Genomic DNA, 26292 nt, shown 5'->3' with positions numbered 1-26292 from the left:
GTCATGGTTGAACCATAAAGAAGACTGAGCACCAAAGAATTGATGCTTTTCACTGTGGTGATGGAGAAGACTCTTGAGAATCACTTGGACTGCAAGGAGGTCAAATCAGTCAATCCTAAAGGAAATTAGCCCTGAATATTCATTGGAAGGACTGATGCTGAAGCTCCAATACTTTGGCCACCTGATGCAAAGAGCCAACTCCTTAGAAAAGACCCTGATGCCGGGAAAGATTGAAGGTGGGAAGAAAGGGGACAACAGAGGACTCGATGGTTGGCTGGCATCACCAACTCAACAGAACAAACTCTGAACAAGCTCTGGGAGATGGTGAAGGACAGGGAAGCCTGGCATGCTGCAGTCCATGGGGTTGCAAAAAGTCAGACACGACTGATGGACTGAACAACAACAACAGACCAGGGATCAAACTCAGGCTCTTGGTGGTGACAGCACAAAGTCCTAACCACGGGGCTGCCAGGCAGCTCCCTCTTGTCTTCTTGCGCTAGCTTCCAGGTGGAGGCCCACCATCTCTCTTATGATATCTTTTTTCTAACCTAAAAGTTGTCCCTTTAAAATCTCACTACAGTGAGTTGGTCTACTGCAAAAACCCTTTGGCTCAAACCATGTAAAAATGCTGGAGGAAAAAAAAATCAAATTTTGTATCTGAACTCACACACACAAAATATAATTCAGTACAAGAGGAGGTGAAAGGCAGAACAGTGCACCCCGGGCTGCAGGGAAGAGGCACCTAGTCCTGATGACATGGGGACTCCCAACAAAGACCTTTGCATAAAACAAAAACCCTTTCAGGACCAAACATTAGAGAACAAAATCACTGAAACCGACTCTGATTCCTTGAAAATATCAGTAAAAGGAGACTTCCCTGGCGATCCAGTGGTTAAGAATCCACCTGCCAGTGTAGGGAACACAGGTTCGATCCCTGGTCCTGGAATATTCCACATGCCATGGAACAACTAAGCCCTTGTGCAACAGCTACGGAGCCCATGTGCCCTAAAGCCTGGGTTCTGCAATGAGAAGCCCGCACACCACAATCAGAGAGGACCCCCCACTGCAACTAGAGAAGGTCCACGCACAGCAACAAAGACCAGCGCAGTCAAAAATAATAAACATTTTTGAAAAGAAATGAGTATGTTTGCTTTTTAAAAAGTTTAAACATGTATCAGTAAAAGGGATAAACTTCTAGCCACAATGAACAAGCAGAAAAGGAGACAAAACACAAATTACAACAAGAAGGAAAAGGGGGACATCACTACAGATCCTATAGACACTGAAAGGATAACTAAGAGAATATTGTGAATTTTATTCCAATAGACTTTACATGCCAGTTGAAGTGAAAAAGAATTCCATGAAAGTACACGTTACTAAAACTGACTCACAAAGAAAGAGAAAACCCTAACAGTTCCATAACAATTTTAAAAATTGAATTCTTAATTTAAAATCTTCTCACAAAACTTTAGACCAAGATGGCCTGATTAGTATATTCTATCCAACATTTAATGAAAAAAATATCATCCTACACAAACTTTCATAAAATAGAGGAAGAGGAAACACAAAATATGGTCAAAATATAAAATGTGCAACCACATGAAAAACAGTTTGGCATTTTGAAAAAACATTAAACATGTACTCCCATATGATGCAGCCATTCCTCTCCTAGGTATGAAAACACAGAGACCTGTAAGCAGGTCCATAGCAGACTTCTTCATAATAACTGCAGAGCTGGAAGCAACCCAGGAGCCCATCAGTAGGCAAGTGGATGAACCCATAGCGCTGTAAACACACAACAAATAATTCTTAGCAATAAACAGATCAAATTATTGCTACAAACTTGAACCTCGAAAACATGCTGAGCTAATACACACTGGAATACACACAGGAATACACATTGCATAATTCCATGTATGCAGGGCTATCAGTTCAGTCGCTCAGTCATGTCCGACTCTCTGTGACCCCATGGACTGCAGCACATCGGGCTTCCCTGTCCATCACCAACTCACAAAGCTTCCTCAAACTCACGTCCATCAAGTCGGTGATGCCATCCAACCATCTCATCCTCTGTCATCCCCTTATACAAGGCTATAGGGAGGGGAAAATTCTCAACTACAGGGACAGAGAACAGATCAGGGGTTAACCCCAGGGGGCGGGCTGGGGAGGGGCTGACTGGGAAGTGAAACAAGGAGTATTTACAAGAGCTGGAAATGTTCTGTCTTAATTGCAGGGTAGGTACTTCAGGGTTTCTCAAAAACCGTTAAGCTGTACACTTAACATAGGTGTATTTTGTTTTATGTAAATTATGACTGACTCTGTGGACAAAGCCCTGATTTGTAGTATTTTTTAATTTCCATGATTAAATACTCTCACCAGATCACTCAGCACAGAGCTTGGAAGCAGTGAGCATGGTCAGTCTCGTGTGTCGGTCAAGCCAGCTCCAGCATGCCACCACTTATCCCTCAGTCAAGTAAGAAACCCTGAAACATCACTACAGCAGGCTAAAATAAATAAGACTTTCAATGCCAGGTGTTGGTGAAGCTGAAAGCAGTAGAAGCATTGGTCCCCATTGGAGATTGGTGACATCTACTAAGGTGGACGGTGTACACACCAGGACCCAGTAGTGGCATGTCTGAAGCATCACAACAGAAGTGTAGACAGATGTCCCTGGGCACTACACGCGTGCACAAGAGGCCACAGCAGCACTGACGGATCACTAAGGACCCAGACAGCTCTCAGGAGTGGAGAAATACACACGGGCCTGCACCACACGAAGGGACAACTGACTGCACTCGAATTCTGCCACAGGATTTCACGTACGACTCAACCCCATGGGTGCGCAGGCCAATACAGACAACACTGGGGGGCACCTCCTGGGGCGGTTACACCCACATTCTGTTTGTGAACATTTTCTGAGCTCACATTTTGTGAACTTCCATATGTGTTCCAATCCACAATTAAAATGTTTTCTACAGAAAAATCTGTTTTCGTCATAGTGTCAGACCTTTTAGGCTGCATTTATTGTAAGAGTCTGGAGCTGGGTGTTTGTCTTTTCTCAGACCGTGTGTGCCCACTTGACTCCGGGTGGGGGCCCCAAGCACCTCTCTTGTGTTCTGACCGACACATTTTCCCTTTGATGGTTGCCCATTGTCAAAGGGCTTTGTTCCCCGAGTTTGTAAACCTGTTGCGAGAGACTCAAAAGCCCCCAGACAGCCCTTCCTCCCTCTCCCCCGAGCCCTGAGGACCAGAGCAGGTTCACAAAGCTTCCTTCATCTACCTGCAGGGACACCTCACTTTGGGGCTGAAAGTCAGGCACGCGGTGACACAGAGCTGGCAGAACCAGACAGTACCTCTCACCTGCCTCTCACCTGCCTCTACTCCGCGTGGGGCCACGATTCCGTTTGTCCTGGAAGGGTCGTCCGCGTGGCAGCCCCGGCTGGCGCTGGCTCGGAGGGGCTGCACCTGGGGCGAAGGCCTCGGTGCCAGCCAGCAGCTGCGCTCCCGCCGGGCGTGCATTTGCATCTCAATACGCTGGGCTGGAGCTGGAGGAGCCAGCTGTCGGGGCCTTGGGAGAAACGCGCCTTGTTCCTTTAAGGGGTGGGCTCAAGGCTCTTCATCAAGTGGCCTCCATCTCCCTGCAGTCTTCACACTCACACAATTCTTCTAGACGAAAAAATATGAAGCGCCATTAGCGAGTTATCAGGGGCCAACTGTGTCCCCATCAAAGCCCCTCAGTCCATTGAGGCCGCGTGCAGCTGCAGGGGCTGGCGCCCAGCAAGCAGCCGGCCGGGCCATCCCTCCGTCCCGTCTGTCCATCTCCACCGGGCACCACGGCCCCCGAGGCCTTTTACCATCACATCCAGTGGAGTGGATGGCACGTTCGGAGCTCATGCGCTGTCCTGGGGGACCAGGCCCAGTCAACACCCCCAGACAACTACCCAGCCCCAGCGGTCCCGTCCTCCCCCAGCTGCTTCCAACCCAGTGCGACAAGCACGCCCCTTGCCAACCACAGCCCTGGGGCTTTAGCACACAGGTCTGCCCGAGAGGCCATCCCGGGTCCACCCCAGTGTGTCCCTCACCACGGGTCTCAGGACAGGCATCCCCAGGCCTGGGGTTCCCTGCTCCTCAGTCCCCACACAGGGGGATCAACTCCACCACGGAGGGCCTATAGGTTGGCAGTAGCAGATTGAGTTTGTTGTTGTTAGTTGCTAAGTCATGCCTGACTTTGCAACCCCCACGGACTGCAGCACACCCAGCTTCCCTGTCCTTCACCATCTCCACTGAGTCAGAGATGCCATCTAACCATCTCATCCTCTGTCACCCCCTTCAACTACATGGACCTTTGTTGGCAAAGTGATATCTCTGCTTTTTAATATCTTGTCTGGTTTTGTCATAGCTTTCTTTCCAAGGAGTAGCATCTTTTAATTTCATAGCTGCAGTCACCATCCATAGTGATTTTGGAGCCCAAGAAAATAAAATCTGCCACTGTTGCCACTTTTTCTCCATCTATGTGCTATGAAGTGATGGGACCAGATGCCAGGATCTTAGTTTTTTGAATGTTGAGTTGAATAGTGTCTCCCAAAATTTACATCTATGCAGAACCTCAGAACATAACCTTGAAATAGGGGCTTTCTGGTGCGATGAGCTAAGAGGAGATGCGGCTGAGGTCCTCACCCCAAGAGGAGATGGCACACAGGGGATGTCACCTGATTTCAGCTGTCCGGGTTGTGGGGATCTGACTTCGCAGCCCCGGGACACCAACACAGCCACCATTCCCCCCAAGTGCAGGTGTGACGGGGACTCCCTCCCCCGGCTTCCTCTGACTTCTCTGGTCAGCCCTGGGGGCACACACTTGGCCCCGGCCTCACTGACACACCCAAGTCAGACGCAGGAACAGCTCTCCTTTGATAATTTAGATGAAATGAACCAAATCCCCCCAAACCACAACCAACCAAACCTAATCAAATGTAACAGGTACTGAATAGTCCTATAACTGGGAGGACATTGAATTTGTAGTTATAACTACAAAAGAGAAATGCCCAGGCCCAAGTGGTTTTACTGGTGAACTCTGGTGGTGGTGCTTTACTCGCTCAGTCGTGTCCAACTCTCTGCAAACCCATGGACTGTAGCCCACCAGGCTCCTCTGTCCATGGAGATTCTCCAGGCAAGAATACTGGAGTGGGTTGCCATTTCCTTCTCCAGGGGATCTTCTTCACCCAGGGATCAAACCTGGGTCTCTTGCATTGCAGGCGGATTCTTCAAACATTTAAGGAAGAAATAACAACAGTCCTACCTGATCTCTTCCAGAAAGTAGAAAAAAAGGGAACACTTCCCAGGTCAGCTTTATCCAAACCAAATTAAGAAAGGACAAATAAGAAAATCAGAGACCATCACCCCCTCACAACATAGAAAACAAGTCACCGATCAAGTGGGATCCGCCTAGGAATGGATAGCTGTTTCGAAAGTCAAAAATCAATTAAAAGACCAAATAAGAGAAACCACACAAATCCTATCAATAAAGGCGGAAAAAAATCAGACAAAATTCAGTATCTATTCACGATAAACAGCAAGCACCTCTCAGCAAATTGGGACCAGAGGTTCCTGAGCCTGACAAAAGGCGTCGACACACCACAGCCCCCACCCCTCAGTGGGGAGAGCCACACAGCGGTCAGCTGGGGACTGACCCCTGTTTGGAGGAGCTGGGACAGGGTAGGAGGGGGCAGATAGTCCAGAGAAGGCAGGATGGCTACCAGTGCCAAGTGGGAGAAGCTGGCAGACAAGCACCACGTCCCACACAGAGTCATACCAGGGTCTCCTCCCCAGGGCAGGGGCCCCAGCCCGGGAGCCACCCCCACTCCCCAGGGCCCAGTGCTGAGCCTCGGTCAGGCCCAGGGTGGACCTGCAGATGCCCCTGCCCCTCGGAGGCCGGGTCTGAAGGGGCTGCACCCCCATGTGAACCCCGCAAGTCCAGGTTCAGCCAAGGTGAGTGCTGGCCCGCCACTGCCTGCCAACAGCTCCCAGGAAGGGGCACCCCGAGGGAGCGTCACCATGTCAACAGGACCCCCAGGACTGTCATGCTGACCTCTGGAGGTGAGAGGCTGGCACTGGGCCCCGAGACCCGCCCCCCGACTGACCAGGTCTGGTCTAGGCAGCCTCCCCACGCCTCATTCCACCACCATTTTGACAGCTTCATGGTGATTTTCGTACTCATGAGCCGAGAGCCTGTGTGTTGGCCACAGGGCATCCCCTGGAGCTGCCTTGACCAGTCTGTGGCTCCGGACATCGGCCTCACTCGGACCAACGTCCAGCGTCTGTGGGCAGAGCTCAAGGGCAGAGCTGGACCAAGGGACAAGGGCCTCTCTGCTTGCGGCCCCACGTCATGCAAACACTGGGTAGAACTGAGGGGAAGCGGCCTGGGCATCCCCCGTGGAGGTTCTCAAACCACTAATCTAATCTAACCTATTTCACATGGGTCTTAGATTCTGCCAGTGAGGAAAGGCCAAGGGAAAAATAACACATAACGAAAAGCACACAGATGTGTTTCCTGGTCCTGCTCACACATGAGAGGAGGAACCTGCCTCCCTTTGGCTGTTTCCCCACAACCCTGACTCAAACTTGTGTGCTGATGCCAGCTTTGGTGGCAGGGCCCGCTGCTGCCTCTGACGGTGGGGCCCTACCTCCAGTCTCTGTCCTGTGGAGACGTCTCCAGACAGGACAGCAAAGAAACCCTGAGTGGTCCGGTGGTCAGGACTTGGCCCCTGAGGGGCAGCCAAACCTGCTGGGGGTCTGCCCCCAACTCGACCCCACTCCAACAGCCTCCCAACCTAGAAGACCCCAGACAGTCCAGGGCCCCTACCCCGACACACACCGCTGCCAGACAACCCCCACAGGCCACGCCCACCAGCCCTCACCTGCTTCCCTGCCCAGCCTCCTACTCCCTCCTCCACTCTCTCCTCCAGCCTTGCTGTCACCCCAACCTAAGCTCGCCCCCCCAGCACAGCTGAGCCCCCAGCCTGAGGCCCTGGGCCCTGCTCCCTCGCCAGCCTCCACCTCCGTGTGGCCCCTGGGAACCAGCCCAACACGCGGTCAGCACTCACCCGACCCAGCCCTGGAAGTACCCACCCGCCCCCTGCAGTTCTCCCCCCTCACCCAGGAGCTCACAGCCCCGAGCTCCTCAGGCACAACCAGGAAGGAGCCCACCTACTGCCTGCGGACTATCGTGCTTGGGGCACCTCTGAACCGCTCACCTCTCCGGAGCTCCAATCGCTTTGGGCCCTGAGTGTGTGTGGGCTCGCAGGAGGATGCACAAAGGCACTGTGGCTCCCTGACGCCACTCCCCACCGGCTCCAGGCTCCCACCTGAGCCAGTCGAGACGCCCCCACACAAGGAGCATGGCCCCCCGAGGGTGCACATGCACAGCCCATGGCCCCATGGATCTGGCCCAGCGAGCTGGGCAGGGACTCCCACCCACAGAGCCCAGAGGTGATGGTAAACAGGTGTGACTGAACCCGAGCTGTGGAAATCTGTTACACAGCCACAGAAATCGAATTCCACCATGTGGAAATGTTACAAAACTGATCATAATGCAATAAGGCCAGAAGGTATGAAGTATCAAAAAGAAGACAGAAAAAGACTTCTATGTGGAATTTTTTTTTTTAATTGCTCACTCCTGGATGAGTGGACAAAAACAGCTAAAATTACAGAATTTCTAACAAGATAATGATGTGAAAACACTACATACCAAAATCTTTGAAATACATTTAAAGCACTAATCATAAGACAATTTGCAGTATTAAACATTTTTATTTAAAAATACGAAACAAGTTAAATTCCCAACCCAAAAAAGCTTAGAAAAAGAACTAAGTAAATCAATAAAGAGCATATGAAAGGAAATACTAAAAAATGAGAACAGACATGCCAGGGTGAAAAACAGAAAAAGCACAGTCATGGTTAGTAAACCAAAATCCTGATTTTTAAGTTAACAGAATATGTCATCTATTAGTTAACTGAGAAAAGAGGAGAAAGCCAGATATACAAAATAAGAAGTAATAAGGGCAAATAATCATTGAAACAATAGAAATCATGAAAAGAGGCCACTTTACTTCAGGCTCTACAAATGAGTCTGAAGCCTTGAAATGTCCTGGGGAAATATACACCAAAACTGACACTGTTAGAGATGGAAAACTCAGACCTATTTCCATGGAAAAAAAGTTACCATAAACCACCCCAACCCACCCTACCCTCCCAAAAAATTAGGCCTAGATAATTTCACAGATAAATTCTACCAAATCTTTAAGGGCCATATGGTCTTAAAGCTTTACAAATTATCCCACAATGTTGAAATGAGGTGGTAACTTTTATATTCATTTTCTAATGCAAGAAGAAAACTGGTAACCTAACAACAATAAGGACAGTATGAAAGAAGACATTTACAAACCAGCATGACTTACTAATACTGATGCGAAAGCACTAACCGAAACACTGGCCATCAGAATACAATGCTGTATGAGGAAAATAAGACACCACACCAAGGGGGATTTATCCCAACACTATCAGAAATTTGATACAGAAAATTCACTATATAGGTACATTTCAGGACAAAAATCACGTGATTATCCCCACAGGTGCAAAAAAAGCACTAACAGGGACTTGCCTGGTGGTCCAATGGCTGAGACTCCAAGCTCCCAATGCAGGAGCCCACGTTCGATCCCTGGTCAGGGAACTAGATCCCACGTGCCACAAATAAGCCTGGGCACTGTAACTACTGAGCATGTGTGCCATAACGAAGACCCAGCACAGCCAAAATAAATAAATATTTTTTAAAGCCCTGACAAAATTTAATTTTCTATATAGAATTTCTGATAGTGAAGTAACTTTGGAGTCTTGGGAAAAATCCGCCTTGGTTGTTCAGTTCAGCTCAGTCGCTCAGTCGTGTCCAATTCTTTACAACCCCATGGACTGCAGCACACCAGGCTTCCCTGTCCATCACCAACTCCTGGAGCTTGCTCAAACTCATGTTTATCGAGCCGGTGATGCTATCCAACCATCTCATCCTCTGTCACCCCCTTCTCCTCCTGCCTTCAATCTGTCCCAGCATCAGGATCTTTTTCAAAGAGTCAGATCTTCACATCAGGTGGCCAAAGTATTGGAGCTTCAGCTTCAGCATCTGTCCTTCCAATGAATATTCAGGACTGATTTCCTTTAGGGTGGACTGGTTGGATCTCCTTGCAGTCCAAGGGACTCTCAAGAGTCTTCTCCAACTCCACAGTTCAAAGGCATCAATTCTTTGGTGCTCAGCTTTCTTTATAATAAGTCCAACTCTCACATCCACACATGACTACTGGGGGAAAAAAAAAATCCATACATGACTACTCCTTTCCTCAAGCAGAGTTGTATTCTGATGGCCAATCTTTCAGTTAGTGCTTTTGCATCAAAATTCAACAACTAGAGGGACTTCCCCGGCGGTCCAGTGGTTAAGAATCTGCCTTGCCATGCAGAGGACCCCTGGTTGAGGAACTAAGATCGCACATGCTGGGGGGCAACAAAGACCAATTGCTCTGGAGCCCGCACTCCACAACTAGAGTCCATGTGCCACGACTAAGACCTGACACAGCCAAATAAATAAATATTAAAAAAAAAAATTCAACAGCTGCAGGTGACAGCTGCATTGGACAGCAGGCTTAGCCCTAAAGAATCAATGGGGAAAACAGACTCAAACGACAAGTGAGTTCACAAAGGCATGAAATTCACACACAGAAATCCAGAGTTTTCTGTCCACACAAAACAACCAATACATACCCACCCCCTGCATCAACCTCGGAAACCAAGGAGATGAAACACTTGAGAATTAACCTAACAAGTCTGCAGAAGTCATTATGGGACAATTAACCGTGAACTTCCAGATGTTCAAGCTGGTTTTAGAAAAGGCAGAGGAACCAGAGATCAAATTGCCAACATCTGCTGGATCATCGAAAAAGCAAGAGAGTTCCAGAAAAACATCTATTTCTGCTTTATTGACTATGCCAAAGCCTTTGACTGTGTGGATCACAATAAACTGTGGAAAATTCTGAAAGAGATGGGAATACCAGACCACCTGACCTGCCTCTTGAGAAACCTATATGCAGGTCAGGAAGCAACAATTAGAACTGGACATGGAACAGACTGGTTCCAAATAGGAAAAGGAGTACGTCAAGGCTGTGTATTGTCACCCTGCTTATTTAACTTCTATGCAGAGCACATCATGAGAAACGCTGGGCTGGAAGAAGCACAAGCTGGAATCAAGATTGCCGGGAGAAATATCAATAACCTCAGATATGCAGATGACACCACCCTTATGGCAGAAAGTGAAGAGGAACTAAAAAGCCTCTTGATGAAAGTGAAAGAGGAGAGTGAAAATGTTGGCTTAAAGCTCAACATTCAGAAAACTAAGATCATGGTATCTGGTTCTATCACTTCATGGCAAATAGATGGGAAAACAGTGGAAACAGTGTCAGACTTTATTTTTTTGGGCTCCAAAATTACTGCAGATGGTGATTGAAGCCATGAAATTAAAAGACACTTACTCCTTGGAAGAAAAGTTATGACCAACCTAGATAGCATATTGAAAAGCAGAGACATTACTTTGCCAACAAAGGTCTGTCTAGTCAAGGCTATGGTTTTTCCAGTGGTCATGTATGGATGTGAGAGTTGGACTGTGAAGAAAGCTGAGCACCAAAGAATTGATGCTTTTGAACTGTGGTGTTGGAGAAGACTCTTGAGAGTCTCTTGTATTGCAAGAAGATCCAACCAGTCCATTCTAAAGGAGATCAGCCCTGGGATTTCTTCGGAAGGAATGATGCTAAAGCTGAAACTCCAGTACTTTGGCCACCTCATGCGAAGAGTTGACTCATTGGAAAAGACTCTGATGCTGGGAGGGATTGGGGGCAGGAGGAGAAGGGGACAATAGAGGATGACATGGCTGGATGGCCTCACCGACTCGATGGACGTGAGTTTGAGTGAACTCTGGGAGTTAGTGATGGACAGGGAGGCCTGGCATGCTGCAATTCATGGGGTCGCAAAGAGTCGGACACGACTGACCGAACTGAACTGAAAGAAGTATGAGTACAAACTTCAGATTAGAGAACACCTAGTGTTGTTTGTGGAGAAGGCAATGGCACCCCACTCCAGTACTCTTGCCTGGGAAATCCCATGGACGGAGGCGCCTCGTAGGCTACAGTCCATGGGGTCGCTAAGAGTCGGACACGACTGATGCGACTTAGCAGCAGCAACAGCAGCAGCAGCAGTGTTGTTTGCGGTTAACATCCCGAGTTTGCCTTGTGCTTCAGTTTTAGGAGAATGAACACTGAACACCTCGTGTTTAGGAAACACACCCCTGGAATATGTCAGGGGCGGGCACTGTAATGCAACTTAATCTCTGAGGACAAACACAGGAAACATTGACTTTTGGGTGAGCTGGGAGAAAGGAATGCAGAATTCACCATACTGTTTTTTTTTTTTTTTTTGTCCGTCCCAGCGCCCGCGGCCCAGTTGAATTTCCCTCCCCCCGCCCACGCTCCCCACACCCGCGGGGCGCCCCAGAGGGTCTTGGGGGTGGGGGGGACGCCCGCCGAGCCGGGCCGCGCGGCCTGAGGTAGAAGCTGAAGTGAGGTGAGGCGGGGGTGACGAGGAAGGGCCGCTCCCGCGCCCGCCTGGGGCCCAAGATGGAAGCGGCCGTTGGCCCGCACCTTCCCGCCGGAGCCTGTCCCTGAGGAGAGCGGGCGTCGAGACCCGCCGCTCTCCCTCCCGCCCCCCGACCTCACCCCGGGGAAGGCCTCCGCCGGACTCGCAGGCCCCGCCGGACCCCCGAGGAGGGATTTCCCCGCTCCCCCAACCCGGCCCCGCGCCCCGGGTCGACCCCGGCGCTCACCTTCACGTCCCACCATACTGTTTTTGCAACTTTCCTCTAGATGTGAGATCATTCCACAATAAAAGGTTAAAGAACTGAATTACAAATACCCACCTTCTGTGACCCGGCACTCCCCTGCAGGAACCTGGGTCACACTTGTGCCTGTGAGTGAATTTTCTTCTACAAAGATATTCTCTGTTGTGTCCAGACTGTGTTACCAACTTTTAATGTCACTAAATTACATCCACAAAAGACAGGCCATGCAGGTGGAGTCAACCCCTCACAGAAGGTGCAGAAGGGGGTGTGTGTGGAGGGTTCTGCGCACACAGAACACCCAAGACACAGAGAAGCAGGGGTGCACCCATTTCCCAGGGAGGAACTGGGAGCACTGGAACACAGAGCTCATGTTTCAATGCATATCCCTAAAAATTAAATACTTTAAGACATAAACAACATTGATACCTTCAAATACAAGACAATATATGCTGGCACCCTGCTATGGGCTAAACTGTGTCCCCCAAAAGTAGATGCTGACATCCTGACCACAGCATCTAAGAAGGTGACCTTGTCTGGAACTGGGGCCTTAAGATAAGGTTTCCCCCCTCGCCCCCCGCCGGGGCCTCCCAGGTGGTGCAGTGGTAAAGAATCCATCGGCCAATGAATGCAGAAGATGAGGCCCCCCTGGAGGAAGGCAGCCCTGATCCCCTAAGACTGGAGGACTTACAGGAGGAGTGTTAGGGAAAACAGACTGAAACCACCCATCCTGGCCAGGCAAGATAGAAACCACCTGTGAGAGTTCTCTTACAGCGGCAAGTCCTGGTAAGGAACACGGAACTAACGAGTTACCACCAAACGAAATAATTTGGGAAAGGTCAGAAGGAGAGAGAAGACACCAGCCCACAGGTCCTACAACCTCCCAGAGCCCTCCTTGCTGGAGTCCACCTTGGCTGAGCGACATGTGCACCGCCAGGAAGCGCCGCGAGTCAGGATGACTGGACAGACAACCCAGAGAGACCAGGCGCCATGCTTCCAAGCAATGCTCCTGGGCCCAGGCGCCCCTTCCCAATAGTCTCTGGCTTTGCCAGCACGCAGTCTCCTGGGACAATTCATTCACCAAAGGTTAGACAAGCGCCCACTCTCAGGCTCTGGAAGGGGTCCCCCTTCCTGCAACAGGAGGAGAGACACAGCCAGAGCAGTGTGAAGACGAGACCAATACCAAGGGCCATGGACAGCCCTAGAAGGTGGATGAGGCAGCAAGAGCCTCCCCGGAGCCACAGAGAGTGGCCTGATCTGACCTCCGACCTCCAGACTGTGAAGGGACGGGAGCCCCCAAGCCTGTGGCGTTTTTAGGCAGCCCTGGGAAAGGAACAGACCCTGAAAGCAAACAGGCCTGAGTCCAAGGTGCAAACATCCGAGGGACCCATCAGCCAGACAGGGAGCCCAGGGGCTGAGACCGCCCCTCCCGAGTCTGTCCCTGTCACAGGATGCAGACTCGGCTGCGCTGCAGCCAGAAACCACCTCGGCCTTGTTAAGTGCAAATGTGGGCTCTTTCAAATGCTAATCGGGATGCGCAGGGGGCCCCCAAAAGGAAACCAAGAAATGGGCCCAGCAGGGCCTGGGGCAGTTAGGAGGGGTGAGCAGGGACAGGCAGTGGCAGACAGGAAGTGCGGCTCGGCAGACAGATGGACAGGGTCTGTGCGCTCAGTGCCGCCAGAGGGGCTAGGGTCCAGACCAGAGAGCTGAGGGGACAGTGACAAAGCGCCCGGCAGAAAGCCCAGTGACCACAGTGTCCACCTGCAGAGCCACCCCAGGTGACCAGCGCTCCTGAGCAGAGCTGTGTCCGCTGAGAGAGGCCGGGGGTCAGCAGGGCAGCCACTGGCCCAGGGAGCCAGGCAGGGCCCCACCTCAGGCACAAGTGCGGGAATAGCTGCTGAGCTGACTCGCCTGACCCTGCTTCTGCACATTACTGCCCGAGCCACGCCAACGTGCACACACACAGACACACATACACACAGAGACACATGTACACACATGTGCACAAGCACACACCCCAGCTTCAAGGGCTCACCAGGCCTGCGTCCATCGGTACATAAATGACCTTCTTCCAATAAGCCAGGCATCACTGTTACCCCAATTCTCAAGAGAAGGAAACTGAGGCAGTGTTGTAGCCACGCGTTCCAGGAAACAAACTCACTCAGAAGGACAATGCAGATAGTGGAGTGCAGTTTATTACACCGGCGGGCCCAAGGCAGAGTCTCCTCTTAGCCAAGGACCCCGACCAGCATTTGTGAAAATCTTTTATACCCCATGTGTACGTGTCTGAACCCACCACTCCAAATTCCTTGAGACTTACATAAACCAAGGAAAATACAATCCCAATAACCTCATGATTCACGTGCTATGTGCTCATGTGCTCAAACAGTCAAACAACTAGCCAATAATCAATAAACCCGAGGTTACACTCCGATAGACACAGAAAAGTTTATGGCCTGTCTAGAGGAAGGGGTGATTGGTGTATATTTTCTTTTAGGCGATGAGTAACCTAGATACAATCTTCAAGGTTCCCCTGTCTGGAGGGGGTCTTATCCTTCTGTTGTTGTTTTCACACAGAGTTCAGAGTCCATTGGAAAGGTGGCCGAGCATGATCAGCATGAACAGGCCTAAGATGGAGTCCTGGCCCTATGAATTCCTTCTTCAGCAGGTGATGTGACCCTATCCACAGCAGATGGCGGTGGAGCCAAAGTCCCCATGGTGGGGGCAAGGGTACACCCTCACTGTGCGGGTCCTTCCCGCCTCCTTATTCACTTATTCCAGATCAGCTCTGTCCTCTCCAGGCAAGGCGACAAGGCAGGTCCTCACCAGGGACGCATGCCACAGAGCGGAGGAACAGAGACAAGTGCTCTGAGTGGCGGGACTGGGATTCCGTGTTGAGGATACACGTCCCACAGAGGCAGTGAGGCTGTGGAACTGGGGGCATCAGAGGCACATGGGCATGAATTCAGTTTCAGTCCAAGTGGCTACAGCAGAGGTGCATGGACAAACGTGTGTGTGCGCCCTGCCACGTCCCTGAGCTCCTCCAGAGTCCCCTCCCACTGGAGGGCCCCAGGCTCCTCAGAGTGGCATGGGGACAGCAGAGCTCGGACACCTGTCATCCAGAAAGGAGGGGGGCTCCCACTGGCCAAGGCCCAGATGCTGGGGCAGGAGCAGGAAATAGGACATTGAATGAATGAACGAATGGAGACTCCAACAAGGAGCAAGACCTTTGGAGTCCACACAGCCAGAAACAAGCCACGTGGAAACTACAGCCTCCTGACAAGCAGTGCCAGGCAACGATCCTTCACAGAGGCACACGCGTGAACCCCCTGTCCTGAGGCAACATCATACAGACCGAAGTTTGGGTCCCCACAAGGCTAGGGCCCCCATCCTCCAAAAGCTGAAAGTCACCAAATCCAGAGGAGATGAACACGCTTGCACACTGGCCTGTGCTCCAGGCCCACACGCCTCCCCAGCCAGCACGGGGTCCACTGCGGTGGGCTTAGGGTGCACCAATCTGTCAAAGTGTCTCCCTGCCCAAATTCCCTAAAGCATAGATGAGCTTTTATGGTGAATTTGCTTTGATTTTTCCCTAAGAACTTGGTGACCCTCCCTTGACACAGAGACTCTCCCAGGATCCAGAGTGGGGGAGGGCGGCTGCAGCGGGAAGGCCTCCTCAGGGACTCGGAGCCCCAGGCGAGAGCGCTGCTCTCAGGGTGGTTTGGGAGGCCTGCTATCTGGCAAGCTGCTCCCTGGCAGGGCTGTAGCCAGAGCAGTGGCGCTTGGCCGGCCCGGGTTGAAGGTCCTCCTTCTCTCCCTGGCCCTCTGACCTGCCCCAAAGGGATGCCCCCACAGTGTTTTCTGGGAAGTCTCCATCCTCCAGTTGGTCCCCCACGACATTAAACAGGACCCCTGAGGCACAGTCACCCTCACAATGGCCAGACAGGGGGAAAGCCTGGTGTGCTTTCTGGGCCAGTGACAATGAAAGAGACCTCCCCTAAAACCCAACAGCCCACTGAGCCCGCCGGCCTGTGGGACTGACCTGCGCAGCCAGGCAGGGCCTTCGGCAGCAGCACCAGCCTAGTCGCCGCTCCGCCTCCGGGGGGTTGTCCCCCAGGCCCATCCTGCCCACAGCTGCATGGTGCAAGCTCGCTGCTTCTCTTCTCAGTGTGTATTTTCTCTGGACCCCAACCCATGGGCTCTTCTGCATTCTCTTTGAGATAAAAATCAAACACAAATCTTTAAAGGCCATCTCCAAAAACCACAGAATAGCTGGAATTAAATAAAAATAAAGCTTGTGGTTTTCCTCCCAGGAACTTCCTGCTTATCTAAAACGCACTGAGTCAGCAGCACCTCAGAGCCCAGATGGAGGTTCCTGGGGCCTCAGCCTTGGGACAGAGTCAGCCCCGCAGGTGACCAGCCCCCAAGTCCCAGGGTACATCAAGGGAGGGGGACAGTGGCCAGACCTGCTGATCCAACACCGATGTACACATGTGCAGTCCACACGGGAGGCTTAAGAGTGTCCCCAAATACCCACATTCGCCATGATTCATGCCCAGGCTGTTGTGTGCTCTCTCATGAGACAGTCGGTCAGGTGTGGCCACAGAAGAACATCTGGGGAAAGCCAAGTTTATCAAATTCACAGACCCCAGAGATGGAGCCACATGTGCAGGGCCACAGGGAAGCACAAGAGTGGAAGCCGGACCCGGGGGAGGCCTAGAAGAGCCTTTCTCCGTCCCGGGGGCCAGGGGCTCTAGGGCTGTCCCCAGTTGTCTGGTCCCTGGTCCTGGGTGACCAGTGGCAGGGGGAACACTGGCATAGGGTGTGGGCTGGATAAGGAGGTGGGTGGGGTTTAGAAGCTAGGTTTCTTAAGATGCCAAAATGTCACAGATACAGAAAACTGTAAAACACAACCAACACAAGCTGAACATCAGATCATGACATTACGCGGCAATGGGGTCCTCGCAGATGGAATGAAGTAAAGAAGCTTTAAGACGAGATCATCCTGGATCAGGGTGGCTCTAAATCCAATGACTGGCATCCCCACAGAGGAGAAGCCACATGAAGATGGGGACAGAGGCTGAAGTGACATGGCCTCGGGTCAGGGACACCTGGTGCCCCAGGAGCTGGGCAAGCCTGGATCTCTGCTGCAGCCCCGTCAGCCTCCAGACGGGGCATGGCCCCGAGACAGCGCCATCTCTGATTCCAGCTCCAGCCTGCAAGAGAACCAGTGTTGTCTTAGGCCCCCAGTTTTAGTGATTTATTGAGGCCTGAAACCACGGTCTCAAAAACGTTCCTAGGGGTTTCGGCATCATCGTGAAACAGAGTCGAGAAACCAATAAAATTGACTGTGAAATCTTCCTTTCAGCTGCCAGGAGAACACCTTTGGGATGACATTTAAATTTAGGGGCGGGAGGCAGAAGGAATGCTTTGGTTGAGAGTCTGCCAGGACTGGCACCACAGGAGGAGGATCAAAGGTTTTCACCGGGAAAGCCCTTGGTGTATGAACAGGTCCTTCTCACCTCAGCGCCCGACTCCAGGTTCCTCCCAGGCTCCAGGGAACACACACTGGGATCCGCCTGCATCTCAACACAGCACAAAAATCTCCTTTCCCCAGACAATTAATTTAAGATGCTAGGACACGTGGGGCAAGGCATCTGAAACCTGCTCAACATCTCTGCTGAACTCTATGTGGAATTTGTACCTATCTACTGACTGCCAGGAATAGATGCATCAGCCAAATGACTGCAGTCATGAAGGGCACTCACATGCATCTAGTGGCAAGTAACAGAGCTGCAGGAAGACGGCGAAAGGAAGCCACTGCAACTCTAAAGGGTCCTGGTGCTCATCAGAGAAAGTCCCATCCGTACTTGCCTCTCCCTGCCCCGAAGGTCACCCTCTTAGAATATATATTCCACACAGCCTTAATAGCCAGGAAGGCTCTGTCATACTTTCTGATCCAGAGTTAATAGTTTGAAATAAAAATAAGTTTTATTTTTAGAAAATTTTCCAAATACAAACCATAACATAAAATTTAATGTGACTTTTCTTTCAAGCCATATTGTCTCAAAGTCCTGACAGAGTCTCCTAAAAATGGGGGCAGGGTACCCATCTGAAAAATCACTCTTCTGGAAAAACTGACTTAACAATCATGAAAAGATACAGATGCTTCATGCATTTATTTGCATGTTATCCTTGAGCATGTGCACACACAGACACACACACAAACACACTATGTGCTCAGTTGTGTCTGACTCTTTGTGACCCCACAGAATGTAGCCCACCAGGCTCCACTGTCTACAGAATTTTCCCGGCAAGAATACTGGAGCCGGCTGCCATTTCCTTCTCCAGTGATCTTCCCAACCCAAGGATCAAACCTCTGTCTCCTGTGTCTCTTGTATTGGCAGACGGATTCTTTACCACTGAGCCACCTAGGAATCCCCATCCTTGGGCAGGGGCCATGCTCATTATTGTTTCAGTTTTAGTGCATGTGATAAAGAAGCCAAAAGCACGTGGAATTTAAAGGAACCCACACCCGCATGAATAACTCCAATGTCCTCGCCCCCAGCTTCCCCGATGGTTTCAGCTCCTCCAGACTGATTTAAGCCTGAGTTTTTGTGCAGAATAATCTGACTTCCTTGTACTGATATGGGAAGAAATAACAGCTGTTTTCACAATTCACCATCCACACATGGTAACAAAAGACAGTCACCTCTCAGAAGCTAGCTTTGCTAAAAGTGGCTGTTGGGAGGCAAACTCCTAACTGCACTTTGATGGATGAGACACAGGTTAACTTTGCCAAGAAGGAGAATTTGGGAGAGAAAAGAAAAGACAGACAAGGAATTTCTTTCGTGCAGCAAAAATATTCTACAGCTTTCGGCTGTAAAGTTCTAACAACAAACAAGCTTTACTGAGGAGAAGAAAGAAACCACACACTCTCCAATGCAGAGCCCAAGGCCCAAAGCTGTCCCAGACTTGAGGAGATTGGAGTAAAAGCAAAATCACTGAAGGAACAAAAGCAGAGAGGCTCAAAGGCAGCCTCGAACATCAGTATTTTCAACGAATAAACATCCGCAGGCACCTGTTTCCTGGGAACCAAGAGAGAAAAGCAGAGACTTTAAAGAAAACCAGGGAGTGAGGGGGGTGCCGTGGGGACTAAAAGGCAGCTAATTTTATCTGGCTTCTTTCCAATGATAAAATCTAATCCATCATTTTCTCTGGGTGAAAGCTCTTAATGAAAATTTAGAGAGTGCAACTGAAATTTAGAATTCTCTGGGGATTCTGCCGGGAAGATGTCTAACCGCCACACAAAACTTGCGGCAGCTGACTCTGCCGAGAGAACTGGCCACGTGGGAGGCCATGGGGCTGTAGTATGGCTCCTGGACCTCCGTGCCCCTCGCTGCCACCAAGGGAAACCTCCTCCTCCAGCTAGGGAGCCCAGTTTACTGCTTTCCACTCAGGGACACCCTGTGGGGAGGGCTGATGGAGATGCAGCCTTTCAGCACAACACACTTGCTGACATCCCCTGCATGCCGTCCTCACTCAGACAGACAGGAAAGGAGTCTCACTAGTCTCCCTCGTACAAACATCACACCTGGCTAGTTCCAGACATTTTCATCACCCCAAAAGGAAACTCTGCACCCATTAGCACTCACTCCCCACCCCACCCCAGCCCCTAATCTGGTTTCTTTTTTTATAGTTTTACTTATTTACTTTTGGTTGTGCTGGGTCTTCGTTGCTACGCACGGCTTTCTCTAGTGGTGGCGAGCGGGTTCAGCAGTTGTGGCGTGCACGCTCAGTCACCCTGAGATATGTGGGATCTTCCCAGATCAGAGATCAAACCTGTGTCCCCTGCACTGGCTGGCAGATTCCTATCCATTGTACCACCAGGGAAGTCCTAATCTGTTTTCTGTCTCTCAGTTTGCCTGTTCTGGATGTTTCACACAAGTGAACACATGTCAGGTATGTGGCCCTTTCTGTCTGTTTTCATTCACTTCAAACAGTGGTTTTGAAGTCCGTCCACAATCTGGTGTGTGGGCGCTTCGCTCCTTTTCACAGCTGGATGATGGCCCTTGTATGGACAACTTCACTCCAATTATCCACCATCCATCAATGGACCCAGGCTGTTTTCTACCTCACAGCTGCTGTAACTGCAGGAAAAACCGTGGGCAGGCAGCTATCTGTTCAGGTGCCCATTTTCAATTCTCTTGGGTATGTACCCAGGAGTGGAGTTGCTGGGTCACCTGGTGACTGTGCTTAACCTTCCATGGAAACTCCGACTGTTTCCCACAGCTGCTACACCGTTTTACATCCCCATCAGCCGTGCACAAGGGTACCAATTTCTCCACATCCTTGCCAGCACTTGTCATTTTGCATTTTTATTTTATTATAACCACCAGAGAGGGGGTGAGTGGAATCTCATGGTGGCTCAGATTTGCATTCTGTCAAGCATTTGTTCATGTCCTTGTTGGCCATCCACTTATCTTCTCTGGGGAAGTATTTGTGAATCTGCATTTCCACTGCAGAAGGATGCGAGTTCAATACCTGCTTGGGGAACTAAGATCCCACATGCCACAAGGCATGCCCCCCCCAAAAAAAACTTTACTTAGGCCACAATGTGCAGCATGCAAGATCTTTGTTCCCTGACTAGGGATTGAACCCATGCCCCTCGCATTGGGAGTACAGAGTTCCAACCACTGGACCACCAGGGAAGCCCCTATTGGTGCATTTTTGAACTGGGTTGTTTGTCTTTCTCCCGTTTCCACTCATCTTTCTGTAACCCTGCATGTAGGAGTCTGGGGCATGTGGGGTCCTACTACTCTGTGAGGCTCACAGGGCCCTCCAGTGCACAGGCTATGATCTTTGGTCAGTGTTTGGAAACAGAGGGAATGATCTCAGCCTGTTAATGATCTCCTTCCTGGGTGTTCCCTTAAGGATCTTTGATCAAAGGACATCATCATCCAATATATTTAATATTTTGTTTTCTCCTGGGAAGAGATGGATCCCAGTTATCCCAGGGCAGAAGGAATGACCCAGAGGCCAGGTTAACACCTCAAGCCACATAACACAAGACAGCGATCAGGGCTTTCACATCACTGAAACCCAAGCCCACTGCCACCTTCAATCCCAGAGAGGGCCCGAAGAACCAAACTTCATCAGAAAAAGCCAGAAAACACATAGCGATACCAGATACCACCACCAAGCTTACAGTAGTGACAAACATTCTTCTGCCACTTCAAAGCTGCACCACCACGTCCATCCCCTGTGCCACGGGCTCAGTAGCCCCTTCATTTTCCTCCTTTGATAAACAGGCAATTCAGATTCGTTTCCACAAAAGCAGGGCCCACATAATTCTCAACAGATGTGCTCCAAGCACACGCGATGCTAGAGAGTTGTGCTAAGGCCCTTCTCATCTTAACTCTCTTTCATTCTATAGTGTCTCACCCTGGAAAACCAGCTTGATTCAAAGGAGCTCCCTGAAATTCAGAAACTACGTTATCCTGTACCTACATGAAAATACGGGTATGACCTCTCACACTTGCAACCTGAACACAAGGTTTTCAACGATAAACATTCTAAGCCGAGACTCCCCTGGTGGTCCAGGGGTTAAGAATCCATCTGCCGACGTAGGGGATGCAGGTTTGAGCCCTGGTCCTGGAAGATCCCACCTGCCAAGGGGCAACTAAGCCCATGCACCACAATTGTGAGGCCAAGCTATAGAGCTCGCAAGCCACAGCTACTGAGCTTGTGCTCCCCTACAAGAGAAGCCACTGCAATGGGAAGTCCCCGCTCTCCACAACTAGAGAAAGCCTGCATGCGGAACAAAGACCCAGAACAGTCAAAAATAATTCATAAATTTAAAAGAAAAGAAACATTCTAAGTCATCTCAGCAAACCTCGGCCCAGTGCATCTGCGCCTGGTTAGGATGTGGCCTCCAAGAGGAGGGGCAGGCATCCTGCGCAAGGGTGGCTGCCTGCCCCTCCTGAGGGCGGGGGTCACCGGAGCTGCCTGAAGCCCTTTGGCTCCCCGTGGCCCAGGCAATGGAGCCGATGGATTGGTGGTTCTCTCTGAGCCCAGGGAGACAGGTTCGAGGTGTGGAGGTGGGACATGGCAAACTGCCTTTTCTTACGTGGGACATTGTAAAACCACTTCAAACCAAAATTAGAGGAAAAAACTAACATTTTTTTTTTCAATTTTCCGATATGTGAAGTCCCCCAGACCATGACAAATCACCCGCCCTGTAGAAAGAGCACCCCTCCCTTCTCTGTAACCCCCCATCTGCCTTCCCTTGGACCTCTCCTCTCACTCACCTTCCCACCTGACAGTGTTTCTGTTTCTGATGAAAGCCATCACCTGTCTGACCTTCCCACTAACTGGTGAGTTTCTGTGCATATCACACACAAGGGGAGTGGAGCAGGGGCAGAAGGAGGGCGTGGGGCTCCTCAGTCCTGGCTCTGGCCCCCTCCACCCCCATCGCCTCACCTCACCCCCAGGTCTGGCCAAGTCAGGGAGCCTCTGTGGTGAAGGAAGCTGTAGGGTAGTAACCAAGGTGTGTGGACTGAACTGACAACAGATTAACAGAAGAACAAGTTCATTTGTATGCACATGGGAGCCCAGAAGAGTAGCTGGCTCTATAAATGGTTTCAATTAGATGCTTATATACCTAACTTAATAGGGGAAAGGGAGCCGGGAGAAAAGCCCTCTTACAGGAAAAGCAAATCTCTTCAGGAAAGACAAATGGGTTTTAAGAGAATAATCGAAACGTAACAAAGTATGTGATAATGTCCCCTAGAAGGGACTTGGGATAGAACGTATTCCCAGTGTCCCCTGGGAGCAGACCCCCCACAGAAGGAATTTACCACTGCCTGACTTCCCAGAAGCTGCTCTTAGTCAGATGAGGGACGCTCCAAAAAGCCCTCTTTATGCATCTGTTGATTCTTGCATGCCTTCAGCTCAAAATAAACTTCACATCAAGGTGCTGTATTTTGTACTGTTTTGTTTTGTTAATGCTATTTTAATTTTTTTAAGTTTTATAAAATCTTTATTTGAAATTTAAAAAATGATTTGGCTTCACTGGGTGCTAGCTGCTGCATGCAGGATCTTTAGCTGCCATGTAGGATCTAGTTCCCTGGCCAGGGATCGAACCCCAGCGCCCTGCATTGGGAGCGCAGAGTCTTAACCACTGGACCACCAGGAAAGTCCCCAAGGTGCTGTATTTTTGTCATGGCACATCCTGATCCCCTTCATGACCCATGACCACACATGTTCACCCTGTCACCCAGCACCAACCAAGTCCCCTGGGTCAGCAAGAGTCGCTGCTGTGTGGGCCATCTGCTTTTCCCTCCAAAGCCAGGTACAGAAGATCCTTTAAGGGCTGCTTGATCTCCCACATGAAGCTGATTAGAACATACACTGGATGAAGGAGTCAAGAGGGGAGTGTGGCCCCCCCCGCCTGGCAACCTGGGAGCCCACTGGGGAGCAGAGGAGATGAATGGTGTTGGGTCCTCACACCAGGAAGTCACCGACAGAGCCAAGGAAGGGGGTGCCAAGGAAGAGGACACACCAAAGCCTCCCCTCCAGGCCAGGCCAGTGACCCCTGGTCCACGATGCTCAAGTACAGGTCACAAGAACACCCTCTGACAGAAACCCTTCAGCGGGCTGCTTCCTGGAACCCTGGCTACACCGATGCTGCTGAGTGGCTCACATGTACCACCCCCGCCCCCACTCACCTCCAGCACCCCATCTCTCCAGGGTTTACTCTTCCAGTGAAACCATGGTTGTGTTCAGAGGATGTGATAAAGTTTTGCAACAACAGCAAAAGGCAAGAATTCTGTCCTGATGTATCAGAGTTTTTTCCACTGGGAATAAACTGAATAAATTCCCCTCCTTTTCCAACAAAATATAGACACAAGCATGCTTAAGTTCCTACATAAGACCTGTGCTTAGAAATGTCTATGACCCAAATATTTTGTCAATTCAGTATGTACTGGGACACCAAAAAAGACCAAAAAAATACCAAGCAGTGAGTCCTTTCATAATCCTCTGAATTATGTTTTGACATTTGAGTTTACACAAATCTTGTTTGTTTTTACATGGGACCCATTGTGTTCCTGTATACGTGTTTCTTTTCTAATATGAGAAAAATTACTCTAAGGAGATGAAACAGAATGTCCCACATGTCTCCACAGTCAAAGTCAAGTGGCTGGAAAGAGTGGAGCTAGAACTGGTTCTATGGGATGGGGGTCTGGCATCCTCGAGCTGGGTCCCAGCAGTTAGCAGTAGACCCAGTCAAAGCTGTGAGGTCCATTAACAAAATCACTACCATCATCACCATGACCATCATCACAAATACCACCTTCATCATCACCACCACCATCACCATCCTTACCAGAACTACCATCACCATCACCACCATCATCCCCACCATCATCATCACCATTATCATAACCAAAACCACCACCATCAAAATCACCTTGGGCTCACATTTACCAAGCACTGACCACTAGCCCTTTTAATGTACCAATTTATCTAATCCTCACACCCTGTGGGGTTAACCTCAGTTCACAAGGGAAGAAACCATGGCACAGAAAAGCTGAAGCCACACAAAATGGGAGGGGACAACAGCAGAATGTCAACCCCAGCAGTCTGGCTCCAAAATAAGACCCATTCCCTAAATGTCAGTTAGACCAAACATCAGTCCAACTCCCAGACTCATGGGAGAAAGTCAGCAGAGGGCCATGCTGCTTTCCTTTCTCTTAACTGTTTCTTTTTTTCTTTTTTTTGGTTGTACTGGGTCTTCATCACTTTGCACAGGCTTTCTTTAGTTGCAGCGGGCAGGGGCTACTCTCCCGTTGTGCTGCACAGGCTTCTCATCGCAGTGGCTTCTCTTGTTGCAGAGCTCAGGCCCTAGGGCAAGGGCTCAAGAGCTGTGGCCCACAGGTTTAGTTGCCCTGTGGCATGTGGGATATTCCCGAGGCGTCCTCTGCATGCAAGGCATATTTTTAACCACTGGACCAGGAGGGAAGCCCCCCTCCCTCTGTTTCTGACACACAGAGCTCTGAGCTCTCAAGCAGTGAAATGGGGTGGTCTCTGTCATGCACAAAGCACCTCTGACCCCCATTAGGAAGGGAGAAAGGTGGCATGTGGATATTAAAATGGGAACTTCTGGTTGTTCACCCACAGTTGAAGCAATCCAGGTGACCCACACTCAACATTTGGTGTGCTTTTCTGAAGATAAATGACAAAAAATTCAATTTCTGGGGGTAGGGCTGGTTGTGTTTCTGCTTTAAATGCTATCAGATTCCTCAGATGGGGAGGCCATGGGGCAGGGGGGTGCACACAGGTGGAGGGTCTGGAAGAAGCTGTGAGCCAACTGAAAAAAAGCGGTCAGTCAAGAGACTGTCAAAGGCAGCAGGAACCTCTTCGACCACATCCTGATGTCCAGGGCAGGGGGCTGCCTAAGCGAGTCCTACAAATGGGAAGACTGCCCATCAGCTGTGTCTGAGGGACAATGGGAAACAGAGACTCACCAAAAACATTTATGAAAAGACAGGAGCCTTGATCCTCACTCAGCATCCTCACTCAGTAAGGATGTGTCAGTGAAGAATGGAACCAAAGGCACTTTTTCTAGGAAACAGGCTTTTCCACAAACCAGTTGTCACCAGCACAGTGAGGGGTAAGGACCAGATGGCCATGTGATTCCAAGCCACTTCCACCCCAAGCACTGGGGAGGCGACAGGGATGACCTTCAGGGGCGCCCCCACCCCCCAATCCAGCCCAACCCACTCAGCCCAGAGTGTCTGCCAGCCCTGCAGTCACTGCCTCGTCTGTGCGCACACCCACGCTCCCTCTCACCCTCTCCTGCCTGCTCCCCATGGAGCCTCAAGCCCCTCAGCAGGAGCTGGTCACCCACAACTAACACAAATCCACACGTGGACCCTAAAGGGCAAAGCAGATGAAGGCAGTAGCTCAAGGCCCTGAGGCCAGAGGGAGAACTCCCAGAAAAGCTAAAGGGGGTGTTCTGAAGAGACAGCAGCCTGAACTCACAATCCTACTAGCTCACCTGAGGCCAAGCCCGGCAGGGAGAGAGCAGGCTGTTTGCCCAATGGATCCAGGGAACCAAGCTGGGAGAACATGTGCTGCCCAGACAGAGCCCAACCACTGTGACCAAGGAGCCCCTCACCAAGCAGAGTCTTGGCTCTCTCTGAAATGAGGCCTCAGGCGCGAGCAGCTGCAGGGCTCCTCACCAGGTGCTCCACTAGGTGCTCAAGGGTGTCAGGCCAGTTCCCTCAGCCCTGCTTTGTTGTTGCTGCCTCTCCGACACCGCGTGCTCTCCTGGCCCCCGTTGCCATCCCCTCAAGCACTTGCCCCTT

The 26292-nt window shown here is 50.6% G+C and overlaps 1 long non-coding RNA gene across 3 annotated transcripts in view; it reads right to left on the bottom strand.

Annotated features, from left to right (window-relative positions):
* Positions 1-1651: 1651 nt before the first annotated feature.
* Positions 1652-26292, bottom strand: part of LOC129637475 (uncharacterized) — a 29262-nt gene continuing 4621 nt past the window's right edge. For 2 of the 3 annotated variants that reach the window (XR_008707491.1, XR_008707489.1), the window contains exons 3-4: positions 3372-3666; positions 1652-1785 (exon numbers count right to left, since the gene is read on the bottom strand). This is a non-coding gene — a long non-coding RNA (uncharacterized LOC129637475). Of the gene's footprint in view, positions 1786-3371; positions 3667-6137; positions 6397-26292 lie in introns of those variants that run through there. The other variant, XR_008707490.1, reaches the window with a different exon arrangement.

The sequence above is a fragment of the Bubalus kerabau genome, chromosome 23 (genome assembly GCF_029407905.1).
Source record: "Bubalus kerabau isolate K-KA32 ecotype Philippines breed swamp buffalo chromosome 23, PCC_UOA_SB_1v2, whole genome shotgun sequence".
NCBI lineage: Eukaryota > Metazoa > Chordata > Mammalia > Artiodactyla > Bovidae > Bubalus > Bubalus kerabau.
Note: the sequence above shows the minus strand (reverse complement) of the source record. Positions and strands in the feature narration are given on the sequence as shown.